General features: G+C 41.8%; 1 protein-coding gene and 1 pseudogene across 2 annotated transcripts in view; both read right to left on the bottom strand.

Moving 5' to 3' along the window:
- Positions 1-27538, bottom strand: part of PRRG1 (proline rich and Gla domain 1) — a 160161-nt gene that overhangs the window by 27896 nt on the left and 104727 nt on the right. The window lies entirely within an intron of this gene.
- On the bottom strand, positions 11005-12412 carry LOC122689013 (annotated as a pseudogene).

The raw sequence follows: 27538 nt of genomic DNA, 5'->3' as shown, positions 1-27538 counted from the left end.
CACTGGATCACAGTTTTGGGAGGCCTCACTCACATTTGGAGGCCAGAAGTCGCTGATGGCTATGACATTTCTTGTTTATTGATATGGCAGGAGATATTTTCATTTCATACTATATTAAATCATTAACTTCCAAGATTAAACATACATATTACCTTGCTTTCCTTTCTGCCAAAGAGTGACTGTGGTAGGGAGATGGATGATTAAATTGTAATGTGTGGATGTTGGAAGTATAGAGACACTTGTGGGTTTTTAAATATTTAGCAGCTTTAGGTAAATTCAGGGCCTGTGACAAGTTAGTACTAATACAGGGGTTGGCAAACATTTTGTTATGAATAAGATAGTATTTTAGACTTTGTGGGACATACGGTCTTTGTCACTATGTACTAATTTGTGTAAGCAGCTTTTGGCAGAAAATAGCTCTTCACAGGAGGCAGCTTTTGTCTCGTCACTTTAGCAGACAAAGCTATATTTTAACTAACCTCCAGCTCAAGCACACTTTTCAAGCACACTTCTGATCAGACAGAGCCTTGCCTAACCTGCTGGTTCCTTCCTTAGGTCAAAGAGGTAGAAATGAAGAATAAGTAATTAACAGATGACCAGATCTCTTCCTCAGGTTCCCCTTCAGTAATCTTGCAGACAAACTGGGTGAAGGAGATACATCTAAAGAAAGATCACAAGGAGTCAACAGGCCTGTGCACAGCGGGAGATGGCCATACATCCAACCCCCTACCTCAATGACTAACTGAGATCACTTCCCTTTTTTCCCTTAAGAAGTTTCATGGCCAAGCGGAATTTATAGAGTTGGTTTGGGGACACTAGTCAGTCTTCTCTCCAGATTGCCAGCAACTTTTTAAAAGCACTGGGAAGACCCAGAGGGATGGGATGGGGAGGGAGGCGGGGTGGGGGGGGGTCGGGATGGGGAACACATGTAAATCCATGGCTGATTCATGTCAATGTATGGCAAAAACCACTACAATATTGTAAAGCAATTAGCCTCCAACTAATAAAAATAAATAAAAAAATAAAATAAAAGCAGCTTTTCTGTTCCTACCAACACTTGTCTCTCCTGCCAACCTTCTAGCGGCAAGCAACTGGGCCTGAGATTGGTAACAACTGTAGCATGAACCCTGTCAACAAGCAATATGTAATCAAATGGCCATGCATTTGTTCCAATAAAACTTTATTACAAAAGTAGGTAGTGGACTGGATTTGGCTTGTAGGTCCGTTTCTAACCCATGTTTGTGATAAAACAGCAGTTGCCCTATGTTTACAAAACAGAATGCTTAAAAGTGAGTGTGTGAAAAAAAAGTGAGTGTGTGTGTATGTGTGTGCAAGTATGCAGCCTAAGTGGAAATGAGGTTTTCAAGTCTTCGTCAATCTTTGCCAATTCAACAAGCTAACGTTTTAGCGTGTTTGGTTGCATACGTGCAGAAGGATATGCCTGGATGAGCTGTTTAAATCTGAGCATAAGTATCCTTTTCTAGCATCCCAGATTATCCCAAGATACAGCCATCGTTGAGACGCAGGATGCTAAAACTAGTGCTTCAAAAACTTCAGTGTGCATATTCATTACCAGGAGTCTTATTAAAATGTAGATTCTGGTTCAGTAAGTCTGGGGGTCGCATCTAAGATTAATGAGTTTCTAACAAGCTCTCCCGGCTTCCCAGGTAGCTCAAATGGTAACGAATCTGCCTGCAATACAGGAGACCTGGGGTCGATCCCTGGGTTGGGCAGATCCCCTGGAGGAGGGCATGGCAACCCACTCCAGTATTCTTGCCTGGAGAATCCCATGGACAGAGGAGCCTGGCGGGCTGCAGTCCATGGGGCCACAGAGAGTTGGACACAGCTGAGCATGAGCATGAACAAGCTCTTGAGGTGAGGTTACTGCAGACCGCAGTATGAGCAGCCAGGCGGTCTTGCTGGTTTACCTGCCTGGGATGCCTTGGTCCTGCCCCAAGAGACTGATATAAGTGGTCTGGCATGTACCCTGCATGGGACTCTAACGTGCAACAAAGCTTGAGGGACCCGCATGGCAAAGCATGTGGTGATTTATCAATTTAGCTATTATTCTGTTACTAGCTCTAATGTGATCCTGTTTGCCTACTCCACAGCCCACGATCTCTGCTCACCCATTCCTCTCCTTTTCAGATTCCAACATCCAGATGATGGTGGCGGGGGGGGGGGGGGGTGCAGTTCAGGATTAACACTTCTTCCTTTTGCTCTTTTCCATCTCTGGGAAGTGAGCGTTAGTTCAGGATGGAAAAAGAGACTTGGGCAATCTGGAATGGGGAAGAATAAGCAAACAGTGTTCTATGGGAGGATCTAAAAGGGAAGCTCATTGAGACAATGGGGAGGATTGCCAGGGAAAGCTGTCGTACAGGCACAAAATTCACCCATGGTTTTGTGCCTGAGGTTCAGGCAGTGAAAACAGCAATCAACCCTCCTGAGTCCTGGCAGCACCTGACAACTTTGTTGTTGTACTGTTGCTCAGTTGTGTCTGACTCTTTGCGGCCTCGTGGCCTGCAGCATGCCAGGTTTCCCTGTCCTTCACCATCTAACCTCACAACTAAGCAGCTACGAAGAACTTTTCCTTCTAAATATACAGGGTGACAACGTTGGTCAAAATGCGAGAGAGACCCACCAGTGGCAAAGCACAGACATGAAATCTTCTCCCCAAAGCACCGAAAAAATAAAACAACAACTTAGAAGCAAGTGAATGAGGAGGATAGTGATGATAAATGATAACTAACACACAATGTACTTACTATATACCAGACACTGTTCAAAATGATTTACATATAACTCATTTAACTGCAAAACCCCAATGGGTTTAACACTTTTATTATCACTATTTTACGTGTGAGGAAACTGAGGTGCAGAGAAGTTAAATAACTTGGCTAAGCTCACCAAAGATACGTGGATAAACTGGGATTTGAAGTCAGGGATTCTGAGGTTAAGAAGTCAGTACAGGGGACTTCCCTGGTGGTCCAGTGGTTAAGACTTTGCCTGCCAATGCAGGGAACATGGGTTTGATCCCTGCTCTGGGAAGATACCACATGCTGCAGAGCAACTAAGCCCATGTGCCACAACTACTAAGCCCCGTGGCACCACAACTACCGAAGCCCACACACCTAAAGCCTGTGCTCTGCAACGAGAGAGACCACCGCAATGAGAAGCCAGCACACTGCAACTAGAGAAAGTCATGCAGCAACGAAGACTCAGGGCAGCCAAAATAAATAAATAAAATATTAAAAAAAAAACATATCAGTAAACTGCCTCTCCAAAACAGGAAAATAAGGCTCCTCAGTCAGTTTACAGTTATGAACACAAACAGGAGCTCACGCTGTGCTTCCTCATATCTAGAGGAGAACAGTTAATAGATCTGAACCAATGTCAGAGAGAGGAGAGGCCCTCCAAGCAGGCAGAGAAAGAAAAACAGTACAAAGACCAGCACTGACTAAGAAGAGGTAAATGACAATAGCATTTCTGGAAACCGGACTCACAGGGGCCTAATTTTCATTTTTTTAAAGAAATGTTACAGTGCAGTGATGAAGTGTGGATGCTAATTACTACACAGCTAAATTCATTCACATTTTACTAAATGTTTAAAGCTATCTACTAGCTTTAAAGAGACTTGCACTATCCCTGTAACCTTAATTACCACAAACAAAATCTGTACTGTTTGACTTTTATCTTTGTAACACACAGGCAGCTCAGAAGAAACAAAATATTTTGTGAATTTTTTCCTGGACATGGACAACCTTAGAGTTTACATGGGTACAGATTTCATCTGGTTAAACATAGTGGACGGAGTGAGACTGGGGGTTTTATAAGGGAACAGAGGGACTTCCTGAGGGTCCAGTAGTGAAGACTGGGGTCCCAGTGCGGGGGACCTGGGATGAGCCCTGGTCAGGGAACTAGATCCCACATGCCACAGCAGTTTGGAAGCTGCAAGTAAGATCCCAATGAAGCTCGAAGATCCCGCATGCCACAACTACAACCCAGTGCAGATAAACAAGTAAATTGTTCTCCCTACTAAAAAAATAAAAGGGAACAGAAAAAAAAAGACAGACATAAAAAAGCAGATCATTTCCTTGGGGAATCTTCCTTTAGCTGAGAAATAATTTCTTTCAACCCACAGTCATGAAGGTGGCGCTAGAGATAAGGAACCCACCAGCCAATGCAGGAGACATAAGAGACACGGGTTCAATCTTTGGGTCGGGAAGATCCCCTGGTGAAGGAAATGGCAACCCACTCCAGTATTCTTGCCTGGGAAATCCTATAGACAGAGGAGCCTGGTGGGCTACAGTCCGTGGGGTCACAAAAGAGTCAGATATGACTAAAGTGACTTAGCACTAACAGTCATGAAGACAAAGTAAAATGCTCACTCTTTTCCACATTCTCAAAGGAGAAACCTGAAGCCACACTGAGGTCAGGAACAGGCTGATTTGGGGCCAGTGGTGTGGACCCAGGTGGCCACAGTCTGGAATGAGCTAATGGTCAAGCAGCTCTCTCAGAGCTCCAATGCCTCAACTCACCACCTACAGTTAGCCACCCTGGGTGGGGGGCTGGCTGTGCCATACTTTCTCTCCACCCGCTTTCCAGTGAGCTTATCCACTCCCTTGACCTCAACATCTTCTATAGCTGATGCCTCTCATATGTATATTTCAATACAAGACCTCCTCCTGAGCTCCAGATTCATTTTTCCATCCACCAGCATGACAATTCCATTTGGATATCTAATAGGCATCCCAGATTTTACAAGGCATGTCTTCCCTAACCTTCACCTCCAAAGTATCCCTGGCAAAAAGCCCCAGCTTAATAACCAGCATCTTCGTTCCCTTTCAACAACAATTTGACATCCAATTGTGGACAAAAATGCTTCATGGGAGCTGTGGGATGATCCAGCTCCATACGCCAAGTATCCCAAAAGGAGTTGCAACTACCCACACACTGAGCAAAGGGCATATACACTTGGTCTCAGGTATGACTCCTAGGGTGGCCCATGAACCAGTTCCAGTTTCTCTTGGCCCCAGTCCAGGAACCCCTGGAAATACTGTTTTACGCAGTCACCCACAGATGTGAGAACCTTTGTGGAAGTCCAGGTTCCCAGAGGAAAAGTTCCAACATACCACTGGAAAAAGTGATACAAATTTCAGACACACTAGAAAGGAATACTAAATGACTGGGGGCAGGAAGAAGCTGAGAGCGCGGCAGATAGGCCTCTAAGAGGGTATTAAACGGACCTAGATCCTACTGTGCCTGACTCCATCAAGAGACCTGCATACAAGCACTGGCAATGCCCCCCATGGATGATCCCAACTGACCCCCCAGTTGACCCCTGGGTACCCTCAGTACTCAGCACGCCGCCTCTACACACACACCCCCCCCACACTTTGGTCAGCTCCGTGTGTGTGCTCCCAGTGGTGATGGCAAGGGAAAGCCTTGGAAAATGGCTAGTGAGCATCTGCAGGAAATCACCCAATTCTATAGGCTAGGGAAAGACGACAAACTTGAGATTTAGTGCCAGTTTTTGGAAAATAAAACTGAGACTGTCAACTCTTGGCCTGATGCAGTGCAGGATCAAGAGAAGGCTTAGGAGAAAGCTGAAGAATTCTGCCACAAGAGGGAGGAAGAAGTGTGGAGCAGCTGTATCTCCAGAAGATCTGAGAAAGCCTCACTACCAGGGCTCAGAGCAGGTATTTTTCTCCTGAAGGCAATTAGTAAAGATTGTAGGAAGTGACTACTGCTTCAAAAGAAAAGACAGCCAAACAGAAAACAGCAAAATTCTGTAAAGCAATTATCCTTCAATAAAAAACAAATACATTTAAAAGAAAAGACAGCCAAGTAAAACTTTAAGGAACATGAAAAACATCAAGTAAACATGACAGGACCAAAGGGTCACAATCATCATCAATAACCAATCCCAAACACACAAAGGAAAAACCTGTGTTAAATACAAAAACAAAACAACAGCAACAAAAAAAGATTCCAGGACTTCGCTGGTGGTCCAGCAGCAGAATACACACTTTCTTCTCAAGCACACAAGAAACAGTCTCCAGGATAGATCATGTGATGTCACAGAACAAGACATAGCAAATTTAATAAGACTGAAACCATACCAAGTACCTTTCCTGAGCACAATATTATGAAACTAGACATTAGTAATTGAAGGAAAGATGGAAAAATCACATATGTGGAAATAAAAAAACACACTGCTGAACAACCAATGGGTCAAAGAAGAATTCAAAAGGGAAACAGAATATTATCTTGAAACAAAAAAGATGGAAACATAGCATATGAAAACAAATGGGACGCATAAAAAATAGTTCTAAGAGGGAACTGCATAGTGACAAATGCATACATCAAGAAAAATAAATGAAATTGACAACCTTTGGCTAGACTAAGAAAAAGAGAAAAGACTCAGAAATGAAAGAGAAGACATTACAACTGATACCACAGAAATACAAAGGATACTGAGATCCTATAAACAACTATACACCAACAAATTGGCACCTAAAAGAAATGGGTAAATTCTGAGAAACATGACTGAATCAGGAAGAAACAGAAAACTTGAACAGAACAATACTGAATAAAGAGATTGAATCACAAATGAAAAAGGTCTTCCAAAGAAAAGCCAGGACCAGATGGTTTCCCTGGTGAATCCCACCAAACATTTTAAAAAAGAAGTAACACCAATCCTTCTCAAAGATTTCCAAAAATTGCGAATAGGGAACACTCCAAAAATCATCTCACAAGGCTAGCGTTACCCTAATACCAAAAGCCAGGTAAGGACACTCCAGGAAAAGAAATTACGGGTCAATGTCCCTATTTGATGTAGATGCAAATATTCTCAACATAACCTTTGCAAACTGAATTGAGCAGCACATTAAAAAGGTCATATTCTATGATCAAGTGGGATTTATCACTGGGATGGAAGGACAGTTTCACATATGCAAATCAAAAACTGATCCCACTACATTAATAGAATGGAAGATAAAAATCATATGATCACCTGAACAGATGAAGAAAAAGGATTAATAAAATACAACATCTGTTCATGATAAAAATTCTTAAAAATTTGGTATAGAGAGGACACTAATACAAGCCACATAGAACAAGTCCACAGCTAACATCATCTGCAATGCTAAAAATTTGAAAGCTTTTCTTCTAAGATCAAGAACAAGTCAAGAAACCCACTCTCATCACTCCTATTCAACATAGTACTGGAAGGCCCAGCTGTAGCAACCAGGCAAAAAAAAAAAAAAAGAAATAAAAAGCATCCATATTGGAAAGGAAGAAGTCAACATGTCTTTGCAGATCATATGATTTTATATACAGGAAGTCCTAAAGAATTCCCCCAAACCCTGCTGTAACTAATCAAGAAATTCAGAAAAGTTGCAGGATACAAAAATAACATCAACAGTTGCATTTTTCTGTACACAAGACACCTGAAAAATAAAATCTTATTCACAATAAAATAAAAAAGCAATAAAATACTTAAAAGTAAACTGAATCAAGTCGGTTAAAGATATGTATGCTGAAAATTTTAAGATCTTGATAAAAAATGGAAGATCCAATAAAATGAATATTATACTGTGTGCACTAAGTAAAAGAATTGATATGGTTAAAAGGTCCATACTAGCCAAAGCCATCTGTACATGCAGTGCAATTTCCATCAAAATTTCAATCACACTTTTTACAGAAACAGGGAAAAAACCCTGTAATTTCTAAAAATGCACAAGACACCCCAAAGGGTGTGATTTGAACTATAATACAGAAGCTTTAGTGATCAAAGCAGTATGGTACTGGCATAAAACACACACATGGTCCAATGGAACATAAGAGCTCAGATATAAACCCATGCATATAGGGCCAACTAATATTTGATAAGGGAGCCAAGAATATTCAGTTAGGAAAGGATAGTCTCTTTGTTAAATGGTGTTGGAAAAATAGACAACCACATGCAGAAGAATGAAACTGGACCCTTGTACACCCCTCAAAAATTAACTTGAAAAAGATTAAAGACTTAAACATGAGATCTGAAGCCATTAAGGTGCTGGAAGAAGATAACATAGGAAAAACTTCTTAGATTTTTGTCCCGGCAACAATTTTGTGGATATGACACTAAAAAGTGAAACTGAAAGTCACTCAGTTGTGTCCAACTCTTTGCGACCCCATGGACTATACAGTCCATGGAATTCTCCAGGCCAATACTGGAGTGGGTTGCCATTCTCTTCTCCAGAGGATCTTCCCAACCCAGGGATTGAACCCAGGTCTCCCGCATTGCAGGCGGATTCTTTACCAGCTGAGCCACCAGGTAAGCCCATGACACTAAAAGTACAAGCAAAAATAAGTAAGTAGGACTACATCAAACTAAAAAAAGTTCTGTATGGCAAGAGACACCATCAGTAAAGCAAACAGGTAAATCTTATATCTGATAAGGGGTTAATATACTGAATATATAAAGAACTCACACAACTCAATAGTTTAAAAAAAAAAACCTAATTAAAAAGTGGTCAGAGGACCTGAGTAGACATTGTTCCAAAGACATAAAAATGGCTAACAGGTACACAAAAAGGTGTTCAACATCACAATTATCCGGGAAATACAAATCAAAACCACAATGAGATATCACCTCACATCTATTAGAATGGCTATCATTAAAAAGAAAAGAGGTAAGTGTTGGAGAGGATGTGAAAAAAATGGATCCTTTGGGTACTGTTCTGGGAATGCAAATTGATACAGCCAGTATGAAAATCAGTATGAATGCTCCTCAAAAAATTAAAAGTAGAACTACCATATGATTCTGCAATTCCTTCTCTGGGCATTTATCTAAAATAAATGAAAACAGGGTATCAATGAGGTATCTGCATCTCCATATTCAATGCAACATTATTCACAAGAGCCTACATATGGAAAGAATGTGTCTATCAATAGATGAATGGATAAAGATGATGTGATATATATACGTGTGTTTATACAAGTGTGTGCATATATATATATATCTCCATATACACACACACAAACACACACATATTATTCAGTCACGAGAAAGATGGAAATCCTTATGTTTTTAACAACTAGAATGAACCTTGAGGGTATTATTCTAAGTAAAGTAAGTTGGGCAAATATTGCATTCTATCACTTACATGTGGAATCTGAAAAAGCAAAACTCAGTAAAATGGTGGTTACCGAAGGCTAGGGGCAGGGGAAAGGGGGGAGATGTTAACCAAAAGGTACAAGCTTTGGGGAATCTAATGTGCAGCATAGTCATTATAATTAATACCTGTTGCTAATGTTGTTAAGATTGTTGCTAAGATTGTAGTTCTTAAATGTTCTGACTACCAAAAAGAAATGGTAAATATGTGAGGTGACAGAGTTTTTAGCTAAGGCTTTGGGGGTTGTCATCTCACAATATATGTATATAAATCAACACACTACACATCTTAATATTATACAATATTATAGCTCAAAAACTGACACCAAAGCAAATAAACAGTGACAAAGTAAGTTTCATTCCAGGAATAATTCCACATAGGGAGATCTATTAATCTAATTTAGAGTGCTAGTATATTAAAGGTGAAAACTGTATGATAATAGCATTTGGATGTAGTTAGTATTTAAAAAACACTTCTTGATTATTGTGTCCCCTTTTACACAACCTTCTATTTTCACCTTCTGAAATTTCTATTGGTGGCTATCAGTTATTGGACAAGGTCCTTATGACTCATTTCTCTAAACGAAATTCAATCTACTATACATTCACTATCAAAAATTTGATGTTCAGCTACTGTGTTAAATTTTCAAACTGTGTAATAAGTAGGGTTTTCTTTCTCTACCAAATTATTAGAAGTTGTACAAAGGAAAAAAAAAACAAAGGCAGAAGTTTTATAACAGCAGCAGCATATATGCCTCGCACTGCTAACTATATAAAGTCATACCTGTGTCTATGCAGCCGTCAGCCTAAGCCACAGTTCCCATAATCACTGACAAGGGTGAACCTGCCAAACAGGGATGCCACAATGCCAGTTTCCAGGGCCCCAAATTGTTACTGAGAAACAATAAACATGGACACTTACATAAAAAGCTAAAATACTTCAGATAAAGTGGAAGACTTCACTTATTTGTAGCTGTTAAGTCACTCAACAGTGTCCGATTCATTGCAACCCCATGGACTGCAACATGCCAGGCTTCCCTGTCCTTCACCATCTCCTGCTCAAACTCATGTCCATCGAGTTGGTGATGCCATCCAAGCATCTCATCCTCTGTCATCCCTTTCTCCTCCTGCCCTCAATCTTTCCCAGCATCAGGGTCTCTTCCAATGAGTCAGCCCTTTGCATCAAGTGGCCAAAGTATTGGAGCTTCAGCTTCAGCATCAGTCCTTCCAATGAATATTCATGGTTAATTTCCTTTAGGATTGACTGGTTTGATCTCCTTGCTGTCCAAGGGACTCTCAAGAGTCTTCTCCAACACCACAGTTCAAAAGCATCAGTTCTTTAGCACTCAGCCTTCTCTATGGTCCAACTCTCACATTCATTTATTTAATGCCTGCCCAATCCCATTTTTCGGGCTTCCCTCATAGCTCAGTTGGTAAATCATCTGCCTGCAATGCAGGAGATTTGGGTTCGATTCCTGGGTCAGGAAGATCCCCTGGAGAAAGAAATGGCAACCCACTCCAGTATTCTTGCCTGGAGAATCCCATGGACAGTGGAGCCTGGCAAGCTATAGTCCATAGGATCGCACAAGTCGGACACAACTTAGCAACTAAACCATCACCATCACCAATCCCATTTTTCACTTCTTCCTGGGAGGCAACCACTATTATGAATTATAGGACATGTTTTTATCCATATTTTTACCATACACATGCACCCACAGACACCAGTGTCCCAAACCACTCATCTCACCCCACCCTACATAACCACAGTTTATATGGGCAAAGTGGAGATTTTCTAAGGACAACATGCATGTTCTGCATAGGGGATCAGAGGAAGTCACCCTCACATCTTATGGGGAAGACAGGTGAAAGCTCAGTTTCCCTTATCACTACAGCAAAGGATGAGCTTGTCAAAGAGGAACTCTGCCATGCTGGCTTCCAGGGCCCCCAACTTGGTACCCAGAATTAACCACTAACATTTCAAATAAAGTGAAAAACCCCTTCATTTCAATCCCTGACCAACCCCATCTCTTTCACTCTTTCCCCAGATCAACCCCAATCATGACTTTCAGGCCATGTTTTTATACTTTAACTCTGCACAGGCATCCACACTCACCAGGGCCCCAGACCACCCACACCCAACACTGTTTACTAGGGGAAGAATGATTTTGTGTTTTCCAGGATCCATGGAACACCTTCTCCCTCCATCGTGGAGATCCTGAGCTGCACGTGGACAGGGCCTGGGTAGCTGGAGAGATTCCTGGATACAGTTTTAAAGTTTAAAAGGTGAGAGATTTTCACACACAAATCAGAGACCTTTATTTATGTATCAACTAATAACTATTTTAAGACCCAATAACTTTATGTGAAGAACTGGTAGAACTGAAAGAAAAAAAAACTTGAACTTTTTCTGCAAGGATAATACTGCAGTCTGCATGGCAGGCAGGGTGACCTTGGGCAGTCACCTGGAACTCAGAGGAGAGTCCAGTCCAAGCTCTGTCCTCCTTATCACCATCACCCAAGGTGAGCTTGTCAAAGACTTACTCTGCCAGGCTGCCTTCTGGGGCACCCCATGGTGCTCAGGATGCTAGCATGGTCCCCCAGCTCCTTGATGAACTCAACCTGCTGGTCCAGGTGGTGCGTCTCCAGGAAGAGGCACAGGTCGGCGTCGCTGCTGTTGGTGGCCAGCTGGTGCAGGTCGAGCAGGCTCTGGTTGATGCTCTTCTCCAGGTGCAGCGTATCTTGCATGGCCTAGAGACCACTTTCCCACTCTTGGGTCTCGGGCTTTCTGATATCGAGGAAGCAGACGCGGCCCCCACACCGGTTCTGCAGGAACATCAGGCTCTCTGCCCACTCACTGTGCTCGTGGCAGCAGAGCAGGAAGAAGCCAGAGAAGTGCTTCAAGGCCGCATCATCACAGTCGACGTAGAAGGCCGCGGCCAGGCACTCGTAGGAGGCATGAAACTCCAGGGAGGCTTGGAACTCCAGAGCACGTGGCTGTTGACCACAGCCTCACACTCGGGCGCTAGTTCTGGCGTACCTACGAGGGCGGTGCGGGCAGCAAGGCGAGCGACACAGGTGCGGTGGGCAAGAAGGTGAAGGTTAAGCCACGGGGCCGGTACCACCGGCTTCGGAGAGTTCCCAGGGTGGAAAATTAGGGTTGCCAGGGGAAGGCGGCTCAGGTAACGTGGAGAGCTCTGCAAGGGACCAGAAGTCAAGTCCCTTACCGGGCTTGGGAGGGGCGAGAGGAGGTTCCGGTTCCGGGCGGGGCGCGCCGGTGGGCGGGGGCGCGCCGGTGGGCGGGGGCGCGCCGGTGGGCGGGGGCGCGCCGGTGGGCGGGGCGCGCCGGTGGGCGGGGCGCGCCGGTGGGCGGGGCGCGAGTATCCAGGTTTCCACCAATGCCTCGGTGACGCAGAGAGACTTTGACCTAAGCATTTAGCATCTATTAAGGTTTTACTTTTGCCATAATACTTTACTTTTCATGGACTTTCTCTTGTTCTTTAATTGCTCTCTTTTATAGCAGCCTGTTCTCCTTTTATAGTATCACTGTCTTCCTTAAAATTCTGAGAATATGAATTTGAATTTATTGTTTCCTGTATTGTATTCATCTTTTCTCCAGCAATAGTTATATTTGTTCATCATTAACGTCTCTTTTATTTTCCTCAAACATCTGGCAAGCTTTTGTCCATTTAAACGTCGGCATAAAGGACTCATTTGATTAGCCTTGGTAACTGGCATGGATCTGTTCTAAAGTGACGTCCATTTCATTTATACTCTCCTCCTCAGGATGGAAGGGCAGACTAGGTCAATTATTTAGTGACCACTTTTGTGGGTACATGACATGGAGCTCACAGGTAGACTACAGATCCTCACTGTTGCTTAAATAAAGATGTTATTTCTGACAAAGCAAGGCAAATGTTTTTCCCTTTGGGGGTATTTGTGTCCTGATGTTTCCCTTCTGTGCAGGTCTGCAATTTGGGGAGATGAAAGGTGCTCAAATGGCACAGGTCCTTATGTCCAGTATAGGTAGAGGTGGGAGAGGTTCAGGGCAGGGCAACAGCTGTGTTGTTCTCAGAATGGCCGTGCCACCTCACAGCTGACCTAGGACTTTGTACAGTGCTTCAGTTTGGTGACTGTTCTTGAAGTGTGTCTGAGCATCCTCAGTTTTCTACTGCAGATGTTTCAAATTCTCTGAATTAAGTAGTTTGACTGCATTTGCATTTCATATCTTCCAAGAATTCCTCGTATTTATGGTGTGCTAATAATACCCTTTACTGTGGTATGTGTGTGTGTAGATGTCTCTGTGTGCTTAACCACTGCCATGATTCAATGATCATTTTAAAAAATTTCTATATATACATTAATGACTGATTCACATTGATGTATGGCAGAGACCACCACAACACTGTAAAGCAATTATCCTCTTAAGAAAAAACATTTCTAAAAGTGTACATAATTTTCTTAATAGGTAATATATAGTTCAAAGCCACACTGGTCTCCTCTCTGCAGGCAAGCATTATGGCATTACTTCTTATAAATCAGGAGGAGAAAGAAGGAAAAGAGGAAGAAATAATATTCATGAGATTGAAGAGAAGAAACTAAAATATATTCTTTAGAAGCACATTCTTCTCAGGTACACAGAGAACGTTTACCAAGGCAGATCATATTCTAGGCTATAACCACATCTCAATAAATTTCAAAAGACTCAAATCACACATTATTAGAAAAGAAAAAACATCTAAATCAAAAAAATCTACCCTCCTTTAAGGAATAAGAAAATGAAGAGCAATGAATACACAAGTCAAGCTGAAAGAAAATGATAAAGGAAAATTCAGTGAACTAGAAAACAAAAAAAAATAGAACAAACAAAACTAAATACAGATTCTTTAGTATTAAAAAAAGATAAATCTCTCAACAGACTGATCAGGAAAAAAGAGAGAAGGCAAATTACCAACATTAGTGCATATATATGGATTTTAGAAAGATGGTAACGATAACCCTATATGCAAAACAGAAAAAGAGACACAGATGTACAGAACAGACTTTTGGACTCTGTGGGAGAAGGCGAGGGTGGGATGTTTTGAGAGAACAGCATCGAAACATGTATTTTATCAAGGGTGAAACAGATCACCAGCCCAGGCTGGATGTATGAGACAAGTGCTCAGGGCTGGTGCACTGGGAAGACCCAGAGGGATGGGGTGGGGAGGGAGGTGGGAGGGGGGATCGGGATGGGGAACACATGTAAATCCATGGCTGATTCATGTCAATGTATGGCAAAAACCACTACAATATTTTAAAGAAATTAGCCTCCAACTAATAAAAATAAATGGAAAAAAAAATGACTGGAGCCTATTCCATGACTCTTTCTTCAAAAATAGAATGGAAAGAAAAATTAGGCTTTAGTCTATTCATGATAAGCAGTGACTGGTATCAAATACTAGCTTTGGAAATGGGGTAATATTTTAACATTCAAATAATAATGCTACATTAAGTTATGGCATTAGTATAACTCTCTGAAGCTTACAATTCAAGAAAAAGCAGAGCCCTCTTTGCTCTGCTGGTTGGTGTGTGCGCAGTGGGGAGAAGAGATGCCCCATTTCAGTTTGATGGTACCTAAGTCCTAGGTCTGACAATATTAGACTATTGCAGAGTTCTAATTTCTTTTGCTACTGATTTTATTGTACCTTGGAAGCCACTAAACTGAATCTTATTTCTACAGTTGTTGACATTCCAACCGTGAGAACCAGGGTCAGAAGTCTTGCCCTGGGGGAGTTGTGCCCTAACACTGGGGGAAAGAACCAGTTACAACCCCCAACATATTAAATCAGCAGCTGGGCTTCTAATTAATATGGCACAGTGGATAAGAATCCATCTGCCAATGCAGGAGACACAGGTCCATTCCCTTATCCGGGAAGATCCCAGATGCTGTGGAGCAAATGAGCTTGTGTGCCACAACTACCAAGCCCGTGTTCTAGAGCCCGGGCGCTGCAACTGCTGAGGTAACACACTGCAACTACTGAAACCTGTGTGGTTTCGAGTCCATGCTCCACAAGAGAAGCCACTGCAATGAGAAGCCCCTGCACCGCACCTAGAGAGTAGCCTTCACCACAACTAGAGAAAAGCCTGTGCAGCAGTGGAGACCAGCACAGCCAAAAGTAAATAAAATTATAAAAAAAGAAGTGTGAGTTGTTCTACAGTGCACATTTATCTCTTTAAAAAAAAAGAATTGATTCTAAGATATCCTAGAATATTAAAAAAAGAAAAGAAAAGAAAAGAAAAAGAAACAGCAGCCACCTACTGTAACAGAAATTGATTTACAGTAGTGGCCTCACCCAGATGGGCTCTGAGGAGTGGGCAGGGGTGGTGACTGGTTGCTGCATTTTATCAAATATACCATGAACTGAAAAGCACACTTTTTTCTGGGTTAAAAAAAGAAAAGAAAAAAACCTGTTTTCAACCATATGTCATTTATTGTAAGCTGCACCTCAATTTCACAGAACTTAAAATGTGAATAAATGATTAGAGAATTGATGAAATATATTGGGTTTTGAAGAGAATTGATGTAATATATATTGGATTTTGTCATCTACTTGCCTTAGTATATTTATTAAAGTAGCTAGTTTTTTAAACTATTCATAATTGCCTATTACTTTTTGGAAATTGATTTGTGGCCCTAATGGTCCACAGTATTATATATAAAGATAGAAAACCTTATTTTAAAAAAAAACTGGCATTTTCTATTGGATATTGTATCATTTTTTCAACACATCAGCCTCATCCTAGAATGGGTGGTTGCTAACCTTTTTCTTCTTCCTTTTTACATTTTTGAAGAGAGAGGTTTAATGTATTCGGTTAAGGAATAATTCCTTGGGTAATAGGTAACCCCCGTTCTCTGAATTCATAGCTAACCTCCTCCTAGCCTGCCATGGCAAACATGTGACACCATCTTTCAGATGAAATAATAGGTGCATTAAATATTTAGCAAGGAAAGTTGCTGATTTAGGGCTCTACTCAAATCCCAATTTGAATGTGAAGGTTTCCTTCTCATCAGCTCCACTGACTGAATGCCACTCACTCCTGGATAACGTAAGCCACTTCCAACAGTGCCAGCACTGCCGAGCTAGCAATCCAGCACCCCGGGGCAGCAGCACTGCACGGCCCACGTCGGTCTGTCACACTTTCATAGATTCAAAGGCACTGCTGAGAACCTAAGACCCCGAACTACTGAGAGGAGCTTCAACGAAGCCCAACGTAGGGTACCCGCAGGAGGAGCCCATGAACGGTCATTCCCCGAGCGGACGTCCGCTTCAGCAGTGGAATGGCCGGGGTGCCTCACTCCTGCCTTCTGTGTCCACAGGAATATGAGGATGGGGCAAAAGAGGCCACCACAGAGTCCTAACTCCTGTTCCCAGAACTGCGTCACGGGAAGGCTTCTTCTTGGATCCTTTGCAAGAACACTGTGCATCTCCTAGCCAACTTATAATTAGGCCCACCTGAGAATTGGTGACAGCCAAGAAGGGGGGCGGTGATGGCAATACTAGTGACATTAGAGACATCTGTCCCCTTCTCCTCCCCACCCCCCACCCCGGTCCTCAAAATACCAGGGGAGAGACCAATGGGGAAGGTAAGTGCTGAAGAGCATGTCATGACCTTCTCCTTACTGCAAGATCTTCCGGTCAAGATGTGGCAGAAGTTGAAGCAGCAGAGGAGGAAAAGGTGAGCATAAAGCAAATCCAGCACTACAGTTTTAAGTGGAAGAGAGTGGATAGGAATTTTTATGGCCCGAAGTGCCTAGAAAGGTAAGAGATCTGCCTGTCTTCAAGGAACAAGAGTTTATAGACTGTCAAACTAGAGTGATTAGGCAAAGCAGGGTCTTTTCAAATACCTGACTCACCACTTACGTGACCTTAAACTCTGATGCAATATTGCCAGGGGACCATTGGGTTTCCACCAGCTCCATTAGGAGAACTCCTTCTGGCAAAATGAGGAGCACTGATGAGTTCTGAAATTCTACCTATATCCTGGGGGTAATCATGGGTAAACAGCAGCATGAAAGTGTTGTGAACGTGTTAGCCACTCAGTCATGTTTGACTCTTTGTGACCCCATGAACTGTAGCCTGCCAGTTCCTCTGTCCATGGGATTCTCAAGGCAAGAATCCTGGAGTTGGTAGCCATTCCCTTCTCCAGAGGATCTTCCCAACCCAGAGATCAAACCTGGATCTCCCACATGGCAGGCATATTCTTTACTGTCTGAGCCACCAGGAAAGCCCTGAATAGCCGCATAGTTGGAGACTAAACAGGACACCACTAACTAGACATTGCAGCCTAAGATATGCAGAGTTATATTAAATCTACAGTGCAGAAGATTGTACAAGTGACCAAAAAAAAAAAAAAATGTGGACCCATCAATTCCACTAGTCACCAGTCTCTGAGAGCTGGCCTGAAAAAAGGGTAACTGGTATTGAAACTTGCCGAGGTTAAAAGACTGCCGGTATGGCAGAAGAGACCCACATTGAAACAACTCCACTGCTTTAGTAACACGCAGGCTGAAATCCTCCAAATAAAGTTACTACCATAACTTGAAAAGAATAACTGAGACTACATAGCATTTACAATCTACAAAATGGCCCAATTGCCAGAGAATAAAGTTCACCACTAACTGAAAAACATCGACAGTATAATCAATAAAAACTAAATGATCATATATGATCATGGACAAAGTGCTGTCAGACCTTTCTGATTTTTCTGGGGGATCAGAATACCAATGATACACAATAACAGACTTTAGCCCTGTTTAACTTATTCTCAAGAGATCCCAAAAGATGTAGTGATGAAGCCCATGGGAGCCCCAGGAGACTACCACCTGTAGCTGAGAGGGAACTTCATATTTCGCTCCTCCAAGAGGGTCTAGGATGAGTTTATGGAAAGTGTGGAAAGTTCTGGATGGATATGCACAGAGGATGGCTGTCAGAGAGCCACAGTGTGGCTCCCTGTATGCCCCCGTATGTCTATGCCCAGACTCAACTCCCTCCCTCCCTTTTTTCTCTGAATTCTCTCAACCTTCAAAGGGCAAAGTTCTGAATCAGTGGCTCAAATGCCATCAGTGGATCATGAGAGGCTCAATGAAATCAGAGTTCCCCTAATAATGTCAAAGAATCCCAGTTTCTCCCTGCAAGTGTGATGAGTCATTTCCAGGGAACTAGTGACCAACTCTTAAATACCTCTGATCTCTTTTTATGAATCACCACCTCCACCCACAAGTATCCACATGCTGCCTCTCTGACTTTAGAGATCCCCAGTGTAGCTACTGTGGCATATTCTAGTTTGAAGCGGCACTTTCTTCAATTTCTCTGTTAATAATTTCCACACAAGACAAATTTGAGGCAACACTTTGGAATCAGAGGTATTATCCAAAAACGAGTAGCTCGACTTAGACTAAAATCCTTGGATTTGGTTTCTAAACTAAGCACTTTTAGTAAATCATCTGGGTTGATAGTCTAACAAAATGTTATCAGCTGATCACCTGCACTAGAATCCCCTGCTCATTGAAGCAGGTTCCCTGGCCCCATGGAGACCTGTGGACCCTGGACCGTACATTTGTAAAATGATTTTTTTTTTAATTTTGGAGTAATTTTAGATTTACAGGAAACTTGGAAAGATAGTACAGAGCATTTCTCTGTGTCCCTCACCCAGTATTCCCTCACATTAGCCTCTTACATTAGGATGGTACATTTGTTATAATGAACAAATATTGATCCATGATTGTTAACAGTGGATTTGGACTTCACCGGTTTTCCTACTAACCTTTTGGTTCTAGAATCCAATCCACATTGCACTTAATCATTACATGTCTTTAGTCTCATCTGTTTTGTGACAGTTTTCCAGTCTTTTCCTCTTTGTCACGACCTTGACAATTTTGAGGGGTCAGGTGTTTTGTACAATATATCTCAATTTGGATGTCTTTGGCAATTTTCTCATGATTCCACTGGGGCTATGGGTTTGAGGGGGAAGATACCACAGAGGTGAAGTCTATTCTCATAACATGACCTGTTACTGATGATGCTAACCTTGATCACCCAGTCAAGGTAGTGGTTTGCCAGGTTTCTCCACTGTAAGGTATTTCCTCCCACTTTACATATTCAAGTCTTTGGAAGAAGATCATTAAGTCCAAGCAACCCTCAAGAGAGGCAGAGAATTAGGCTCTACCTCCCGGAGAGGGGAGTATTTACATAAGTAGATTAGAATTCTTGTGTAATAAAGATTTGTCCCTTCTTACCTATTTATTTATTCATTTATTTTTATCATTATGGACTCGTGTGTTTATTATATGCTTTACGTTATAATCCAAAACCACATCACATATATTGTTATTCACGTTGTTCTGGCTTTGGCCACTGAGAGCTCCTTCAGGTTGGCTCCTGTGTCCTTTGGACATGCTCTCCTTTTACTTTCAGTACTTCCTTATTTTCTGCTGGGCTTCCCAAGTGGCTCAGTGGTAAAGAATCTGCCTGCCTGCCAATGCAGGAAACGCAAGAGATGCAGATTCAACTCCTGGGTTGGGAAGATCCCCTGGAGTAGGACATGACAACCCACTTTAGTATTCTTGTCTGGAGAATTCCATGAACAGAGGAGCCTGGCAGGCTATAGCCCATGGGGTCGAAAGAGAGTCAGACACACGGATGACACAGCACTACAAAAGATTTCGCTTCATCTTCCATTCTCTTGCTACAGCCCTAGAATGGCCCATACCCCCAGGGAATCTTGATTTCTCTTGCTGTGGAATTGTATGAGCAACCTAGGTCTGGGCACTGAGGGGGACTATGCAGTTTTGGGAAGCAATCAAGCAGATTCTTAAGCACGCTCAAGTTTGAGGGCAGCCATTTTGGAAAGTCAAGCACAAATAAAGTAGAAATAATTTGTCAAGAAAAGCTCTGAAATAGCTCGTTTAAAGAATTACTACTATTTTCTTCATGTTAGTTCAAGATCAAAAGTTCCAAAATGCAAATACCCTGGGGGACCCATAGAGAGGAAAAGAGAAGACAATAGTAGAGATCAAATACTGATTCTGAAATACAGTGGTTATAATTCAACACCTAAAAACTAGAATAAAATAGATTTATGGAAGGCTTTCTCTGTGCCAGGCTCTGTGCCAAGCTAAGTGCACAGCCCCACATCTAACGCTAAAGGTATAATTTCTCCTTTTCTAAATGTTCTGAAATTGAGGCCTAGAAAGGTGAAATGTTTGCAGAAACAAAACAGTCAGTAGGTGGCAGAGCTGAGACACCAAATCAGGTCCAGGTGCTCTGCCATGAAAAAGATTTCACTTGGCTTTCTGTTAACTATGCACAGGTGAGCTTTTCTGCAAAATTCAGACTTAAATTGAAGAAAGTAGGGAAAACCACTAGACCATTCAGGTATGACCTAAATCAAATCCCTTATGATTATACAGTGGAAGTAACAAATAGATTCAAGGGATTAGATCTGATAGACAGAGTGCCTGAAGAATTATGGAGGTTTGTGACATTGTACAGGAGGCAGTGATCAGGACCATCCCCAAGAAAAAGAAATGCAAAAAGGCAAAATGGTTGTCTGATGAGTCCTTACAAATAGCTGAGAAAAGAAATGAAGCTAAAGGCAAAGGAGAAAAGGAAAGATATATCCATCTGAATGCAGAGATCCAAAGAATAGCAAGGAGAGATAAGAAAGCCTTCCTCAGTGATCAATGCAAAGATATAGAGGAAAACAATAGAATGGGACAGACTAGAGATCTCTCCAAGAAAATTAAAGGTACCAACGGAATATTTCATGCATAGATGGGCACAATAAAGGACCTAACAGAAGCTGAAGATATTAAGAAGAGGTGGCAAGAATACACAGAAGAACTATACAAAAAATATCTTAAATGACTCAAATAACCACAATGGTGTGATCACTCACCTAGAGCCAGACATCCTGGGATGCAAAGTCAGGTGGGCCTGAGGGAAACATCATTATGAACAAAGCTAGCAGAAGTGATAGAATTCCAGCTGAGCTATTTCAAATCCTATAAGGATATTGTGAAAGTGCTGCACTCAGTATGCCACCAAATTTGGAAAACTCAACAGTGCCCACAGGACTGGAAAAGGTCAGTTTTCATTCCAATTCCAAAGAATATTCAAACTACCACACAATTGCACTCATCTCACATGCTAGCAAAGCAATGCTCAAAATTCTCCAAGCTAGGCTTCAACAGTACATGAACTGAGAACTTCCAGATGTTCAAGCTGGATGTAGAAAAGGCAGAGGAACCAGAGACCAAATTGCCAACATCCGCTGGATCATAGAAAAAGCAACAGAATTCCAGAAAAACATCTGCTTCACTGACTACGCTAAAGCCTTTGACTGTGTGAATCACAACAAACTGTGGAAAATTCTTAAAGAGATGGGACTACCACACCACCTTACCTGCCTCCTGAGAAGCCTGTATGCAGATCAAGAAGCAACAGTTAGAACCAGACATGGAACAACAGATGGGTTCAAAATTGGGAAAGGGGTACGTCAAAGCTGTATATTGTCACCCTGCTTATTTAACTTTTTTGCAGAGTACATCATGTGAAATGCTGGGCTGGATGAAGCACAAGCTGGAGTCGATTGCCGGGAGAAATATCAATAACCTCAGATATGCAGATGGCTCTGCACTTATGGCAGAAAGTGAAGAGGAACTAAAGAGCCTCTTGATGAAAGTGAAAGAAGAGAATGAAAAAGCTGGCTTGAAACATTGAAAAAAACTAAGATCATGGCATGCGGTCCCATCACTTCAAGACAAATAGATGGGGAAACAATGGAGACAGTGACAGACTTTATTTTCTTGGGCTCCAAAATCACTACAGATAGTGACTGTGGCCATGCAATTAAAAGATGCTTGCTCCTTGGAAGAAAAGCTATGACAAACCTAGACAGCATATTAAAAAACAGACACATTACTTTGCCGACAAAGGTCTGTCTAGTCAAAAGCTATGGTTTTTCCAGTAGTCATGTATGGATATGAAAGTTGGACTATAAAGAAAGCTGAGCATCGAGGAATTGATGCTTTTGAACTGTGGTATTGGAGAAGACTCTTGAGAGTCCCTTGGACTGCAAGGAGATCAAACCAGTCAATCCTAAAGGAAGTCAGTCCTGAATATTCTTTGGAAGGACTAATGCTGAAGCTGAAGCTCCAATACTTTGGCCAGCTGATGCGAAGAAGTAACTCATTGGAAAAGACCCTGATGCTGGGAAAGACTGAAGGTGGGAGGAGAAGGGGATGACAGCGGACAAGATGGTTAGATGGCATCACCGACTCTATGGACATGAGTTTGAGCAACCTTCAGGAGATGGTGAAGGAAAGGAAAGCCTGGTGTGCTGCAGTCCATGGGGTCACAAAGAGTTGGACACGACTGAGTGACTGAGCCGAACTGAGTTTTTTTGAGTATGTAGCCTGCCTTTCCCAGATCTCAAAGCCAGGAGGGAAGGTCAGCACATTCACTGCTGAATGTCCTGTGTCTGTTATGTAGCAGGCACTCAGCAGATAACATCTGAATAAATCTGCACAAATTCCACGTTGGCGAAAATGAGGACCATGAAGCATAACACATTTACTTCTACTGTATCTCACAACTAGACTTATATTCCCAATTAGGTAAAAAATCAATGACAATAACAAAAAATTCTATTGAAATCATACTTTTAAACTTCACTAAGTTCAGATTTGGGGATAAGGAAAATAATTATGTGTAAACTGGTCTGAGTGCAAGGTTTTAGTAAACAAAAAGGTAGTCAATACATACTCTTAACTTACAGGTGGCTTCTTACGTGGCTCAGTGGTAAAGAATCTGCTTGTCAATGCAGGAGACGCAAGAGATGCAGGTTTGATCCCTGGGTCAGGAAGGTCCCCTGGAGGAGGAAATGGGAACCTATTCCAGTATTCCTGCCTGGAACATTCCATGAACAGAGGAGTCTGGTGGGCTAGAGTCCATGGGGTCACAAAGAGTCAGACACGACTGCTCACATACACATGTAGTCTAAGACTAGAAAGCAAATGCCAAAAGTCATCAGAACACTACTTCCCATGAATTAAATGGACTTCATAATACACCAATACATTCGTTCATTCCTTCATCAAGTATTTCTTTAATGCCTAGCATGTGTGGACACTGTTTCATATGCTAAAGACCATAGCTGTGAACAAAACAAAAGAGAAATGCTGCTATCAGAGCTAACAGTTAACAAATACAATGAATACACGTCAGATGCTGATAAGTGCTGGGAAGAAAAACAATGCCCAGAGGGGCAAGAGCTTGCAACTTACAGTAGGATACTTCCTCCCTGGGAGAGTGGTGACAAAGCTCAGAAACATCCACCTGGAAGAGGAAAGAGCAAGTGCCAAAGCCCTGAGGCAGGACATGTGCTACGTGTGTGTACAGAGCCACAAGGAAGCCACAGGAAAGTGAACAAGGAGTGATGTGTCACAGGAGATGTGATACAGAAGTGCCTGCAGCCATGGTGGAGGTATGGAGTGGACTGAGACGAGGACTTTTGGTACAATGCTCTGTGGCTAATTCTGAACCCTTGGATGTTTATCAAGGAAGACAGGAAGCTGTTACAGAGAAGACACTTCGAAGGATCACTCTAACCTGCTATTTTGAGAACGACCAATGACGAGGTGGCCAAGATATCATACAAATGAGACAGTGATGGTGGCTTGGACGTAAAGTGGTACCAAGAAGGCAGGCTGAGAGGTGGTTCTATTCTGAATATATTTTCATGTTAGAACCAGCACTCTTGGCAGATGGAGTGTGGATATGAAAAAGAAGAGTCAAGGGTGGCAACAAGGTTTGGGGCTTAGCAAAGAGATGGACGGATGTATGGCTACCACATACCGAGATTCGAGTGGGATCGATCCTTGGTGGCTCAGCGGTAAAGAATCTGCCTGTCAATGCAGGAGACATAAGAGACATGGGTTCGATCCCAGTGTGGGGAAGACCCCCTGGAGGAGGAAATGGCAACCCACTGCACTATGCTTGCCTAGAAAATCCCATGGACAGAGGAGCCTAGTGGGCTACAGTCCATGGTCACAAAGAGCATGACTGTCACACGACTGAGCAACTAACAACAAACAACTGAGATCAGAAAGGCTGTGGCAATTCCAAGATATGCTGAGTAGGCGGTCAGTCACCTGGGTCTGCATTTCGAGGTAACTCTCCAGGGCTCCAGGATATAAATTTGGGAGTCATTAACATTTCAAGCCACAAACTAGGAAAAGCTCACCAGGGGTGTGAGTACAGACAAGGCAAGGTTTCTCACAGTTTGTGAGTACAGACAAGGCAAAAATGAGGTTATTGCTGGAGGGAGATAAGAGGGTGAGAGAGAGTTGGTTTTTTTTTTTTTTTTTTTCCCTAAAAGGTGGGTAGGCTAATGAGAATGATTCTATAGAGAGGGAAAAGGTGATGCTGGAGAGCACAGAGCAATTGCTGAAAAGAGTTTCTTCAATTTGCTTTGAATATTGCTAAAATGCAGCATCCTGTCTCTGAGGGCAGGAAAGGATACAGAGAAGCACTGACATTCATTAAGGGCCAGAGAGGGAAGCCATAAAGACATCATCATTCACCTTGAAGGAAACAAAAGAGGCTGTCGGTAAGGTAGTACGGTCTACAATTAACACATAAAAATCATTTTTTTAAATTCTATATACATGCGTTAGTATACTGTATTGGTCTTTATCTTTCTGGCTTACCTCACTCTGTATAATGGGCTCCAGTTTCATCCATCTCATTAGAACTGATTCAAATGATAAAGAGACACAGATGTACAGAACAGACTTTGGGACTCTATGGGAGAAGGCAAGGGTGGGATGTTCTGAGAGAACAGCATCGAAACAAGTATACTATCAAGGGTGAAACAGATCACCAGCCCAGGTTAGATGCATGAGACAAGTGCTCGGGGCTGGTGCGCTGGGAAGACCAGAGGGATGGGGTGGGGAGGGAGGTGGGAGGGGGGATTGGGATGGGGAACACATGTAAATTCATGGCTGATTCATGCCAATGTATGGCAAAAACCACTACAATATTGTAAAGTAATTAGCCTCCAACTAATAAAAATAAATGAAAAAAAAAACACATAAAAATCAATAGTCTACAAAACACATATCTGACCACAGATTTGTGTCCAGAATATACAGAAAACTCAAAAATACAGGAAAATATGATCAGAAGGTAACCAAAAGATAGGAAGAAAGATTTCACAGAAGAGAATATATAAATGGAAAATAAGCATATGAAAAGATGTTCCTATGGCCACTAAGGAAATGGAAAATAAAACCACAATGTATCACTACAGACCTATCACAATGACTAAAAACAAAAAACAGTAATGACAGCAAGTGCTGGCGAGTATGCAGAGAAACTGAATCACTCAAACAGTGCTTTGGTGGGAATTTAAAATAGTCATTTATACAATGACAAATTAATTTGTCAGTAGCCTACAGAACTATACATATACTTGGTGGTGGTGGTTTAGTTGCTAAGTCGTGACCGACTCTTGCGACCCCATGGACAGAGGAGCCTGGCAGGCTACAGTCCATGGGATTCTCCAGGCAAGAGTACTGGAGTGGGTTGCCATTTCCTTCTCCAGGGGATCTTCCCAACCCAGGAATCGAACCCAGGTCTCCTGCATTATAGGCGGACTCTTTACCAACTGAGCTACAAGGAAAGCAACATTTATATCCCTGGGGATTTACCCCAGAGAAATAAAAAATGATGTTCACATAAAAACCTGTACACAAATATTCATAGCAGCCTTATTTGAAATAGCCCCAAACTGGAAGCAACCCAGATGACCCTCAATGAGGGAATGGTTCAAAAAACTGATACATCCATAGGGATCGAACCTAGGTCTCCTGTGTTGCGGGCAGATTCTTTACCATCTGAGCCACCAGGGAAGCCCATTACCATGGAATACTACTCAGAAATAAAAAAGAATGACCTATTGATACACACTGAACTTGGATGAACTCAAGAGCATTATGTTGAGTGTAAACAGACAATATAAAAAAGTTGCATATTATATGATTTCAGTTATATAACATTCTTATAATGACACAGGTGGGGAACAGAAGAGTGATTACCAGAGGTTAGGGATGTCAGTGGTGGTGGAAAGGATGTGACTATTAAGGAAGATTTTTTAATAATGAAAGAATTTTGCATCTTAACTGTAGTGGTGGTTACAGGAGTCTACACAAGCGATAAAATGGCATAGAACTATACAGACAGATTGTACCAATGTCAGTTTCCTGGTTTTGGCACGGCACTACTACTATGTAAGATATAACCACCAGGGTAAAGTAGATACAGGCTCCGGTGGGACCTCTCTGTGTTATCTTTGCAATTCTCTAAGAATCTATAATTATCTCAAAATAAAAAGTTTAAAAAAATCTAATGCATCCTTGAAAGTTTAACTTGGACCATAGGGTTTCTTAAAATTCAAATCAAAATAAAATATATATGGTTCATTAATTTAAAAAAGTCAATAGCCCAGTACATGAAAATTCATAGCAGCTTCATCTGTAATAACCTCACACTGGAAACAACTCAAATGTCCATATACATACAATGATATACTACTCAGCAATAAAAATAACTATTGTTATGTGAACTATGGATACATCTGAACATAATTATGCTGAGTAACAGAAGTCAGACAAAAGAGTGCATAATGTATGACTTCACTTATAGAAAACTCTAGAAAATATATACTAATCTGTAGCAACAAAAATCAGATGAATCATTGCCTGGGGGTGGTCTTGATCATGGGGAGAGCTGGGAAGGAGGAATTACAATGGGGCAAGAAGGACCTTTTGGGAGTGATGAATCTATTTACTGTTTTCACTGTGGTTTCATAGGTGTATGCATATGTTAAAATTTACCAAATTGTACAGTTTATATACGTGCAGTTAACTGTATGTAACTCAATAAGGTTTAAAAAACATCAATAGCTTACACATTCACAAATAATAACCAACTAGAATATATCATGGAAAAGAACAACCCACTTACAATAGCAGCAAAGAAACAGGAACAAACCTAAGGAATGTGCAAAACTTGTATGATGAAAACAATAAAACATTTCTGAAAACAGTAAAACTTTCCTTACTTCAACAAACAGAAAGAAATCTCTTCTTGAGAGGGTGATTTAATACCTTAAAGATGTTAGTTCTCCCTAAGTTAATTTACAAACCTAAAGAAATCCAAATAAAAATACTGACAAATGACTTTTTTCTGTGCTAGACACAATACTAAAATTTATATGGAAAAATAGGCATATGAGAACAGAACACTGAAAAAGAGCTTATAAAGGAAACTAGCT

The sequence above is a fragment of the Cervus elaphus genome, chromosome X (assembly GCF_910594005.1).
Source record: "Cervus elaphus chromosome X, mCerEla1.1, whole genome shotgun sequence".
In the NCBI taxonomy this organism is placed as follows: Eukaryota; Metazoa; Chordata; class Mammalia; order Artiodactyla; family Cervidae; genus Cervus; species Cervus elaphus.
Note: the sequence above shows the minus strand (reverse complement) of the source record. Positions and strands in the feature narration are given on the sequence as shown.